Genomic DNA, 2,370 nt, shown 5'->3' with positions numbered 1-2,370 from the left:
CTAGTGGCTAGGAGTGTTATTGCATAGAACCAGTGTAAGCAAAATGATGGGGAGTGTTACTAGTTAGTGCCAACTAGAGGTTGGGAGAGTCATTGCAATCAGGGAGAGCTCTTCCAAGCTGGGCCTTACACAATGAGGTTTTATTCAGGGACAGATGGATGGGGATGGATACACAAAATGACCTCACAGCCTCACACGGCTTGTCCGGTTTGAGTGTGTTTAACAGCTCTGAGAGCTCCTGAATCTTTTATAAGGTCTGAACGTGTGGAGATGAAATTAGCTTGCATGTATGTGTGCTATTAATTTATCACAGTGCTTCTGACTCAGAAATTGAGGTACACATACACAGTTTGTCATTCCCTTTATTATAGGTAAATATTGTTTGTTTACTGCATGTAAATATATCTAATATATTGGTAAGTGGAATGATGACATTTTCCTGAATTTTTGTTCTAAAGTAGTCTTAGGAGATACTGAAAATACTGCAAAAATGTATAGTACTTCTTAGCTATGTTTTTATTAAATGCTATTTAAGTGCACTGCTTCCAGATTGCTAAGAGATAATAACAGACATTATGATATTACAGAGACGCTACTGTATGCACATTAATGTATGCACACTTGACACTGTGTACTAAATAAACACAATGCTATTAGATTCCAGTGACAAGCCCTTTGCTTCCTTTCATTTATTTTCAAGATCTCAGGTAAATTAGCCATTGAAACTTTCATTATGGCTTATAGTCATGCACAATGATATTTTAATTAAGATTATACCTTTTAACACTAGACAAAGCACATAATCAGTACCTCAGATTATCATCTTGGATACACAGTTTGTCTTGTCCAGATGCAAAGCTGTAGACATAGAAGCCATTTCTAATATATAATTTCCTGTCACTTGTCACATATTGTTATCATGGCTGGCTAGGACAAAAACTCTGATTAACCTTTTATGGTGTGTTGCACCATTTGCATCTGGTTAGGACATGGTATTATGATGTGTTTACATTACATTAATGCATATAATTCATATTGAATGACTAAACAACTGCATTTACTAATGCAATATGTTTTATGATTGTTAACTTCCATTAAAATAATAATTTGAATTTCAGAGAACAGTGCATGCTATGGGAATCATATGTTTTTAAACATGTACCAGTATAATACAAGGCTATTCTATGAAGTATACTCATTCAGTATCATGGTATATATTTATATAGTGGTATATAGTTCACTCAAAAATGAAAAAGTTGTCATAATTTACCCACCTTCATGTTGTTCTAAACCAGTAAGTCTTTTGTTATTCTTTGCAGTGATTTCTGTCCATCCATTAAGGCCATAAAGGCTCCAAAAATGTCATGAAATCACTGTAAAATAAACATGTGACTCCAATGTTTTAATACAAATTGTGGGATCAAACCACACAGATGCCTGATTGAACTTGCCATCCACCTTTTTACTACTCCCTCTTACGTGATGACGTCACACCAATACACAACACCCCCCCTCTACTTGAATATGAACTTACCCTATCTAACACATTCTCATTCACATCTTCTTGCAACTCACAGATTTCAGAACATTCAAGACATGTAACAACTTTTTTTTCCTTCTTATCAGCTCTTCACGACTTCATAGAACATCCCCAATACTTCCAAATCAAATACATTGAACCATGACATAACTCATTTGGGACCTTTTTTTCTTTCTTCTTTTAACTAACATAACCTTTAACGTCCTTGGAACTCATTAAACTTAAATGTCCTTAAATGAATCTCATTAGTCACTCAACAACATAGTCTCTAAGTCTTTCAGGCAATTTGATTTGTCGCTGAGGCCTGCACGGTTTTGGAGTTTGTTCCTCTTCCTGAATTGTTTCATAGTTCATTTTGCATTCCTCTGCAATTCCTTTTTGTTCCTCATCTGAATGTGGCTTCTGAGCACATTTCATATCACGATTCACTGTTGGTGTTTCCATTGAATGAAACTTCTTGACGAATGTTGTGTTCCGAGCATATTTCGCTCCAGCGGGTGACTGAACAATAACACTGTTACCTTCTCTGTGTATGACTTTGTGAGGTGTACTGTGAAATGTTGTTGTGAACTTGTCTGTTTTGTCTTGCCTCACAAGCACTTGATCTCCAACCTTTATGTCAGATGTCTTTGCATTCCGTCTGTTGTCTGTGTATATTTTGGCTTTTCCTTTTTGCTCTGCGTCCCTGTCTCGAGCTTCCAGGTCACTGTGGGGTGTTGCAATGTCTGGTAACTTTCCTCTTACCTTCCTCTGAAAAAGAAGTTCTGCTGGGCTTTTGCCTGTTGTGGAGTGTTGTATGGCTCTGTAGACAGTCACATACTTGCGTAGCT

Source organism: Sinocyclocheilus grahami, unplaced genomic scaffold, assembly GCF_001515645.1.
Source record: "Sinocyclocheilus grahami isolate Dianchi unplaced genomic scaffold, SAMN03320097.WGS_v1.1 scaffold445.1, whole genome shotgun sequence".
Taxonomy (NCBI): Eukaryota; Metazoa; Chordata; class Actinopteri; order Cypriniformes; family Cyprinidae; genus Sinocyclocheilus; species Sinocyclocheilus grahami.
Note: the sequence above shows the minus strand (reverse complement) of the source record.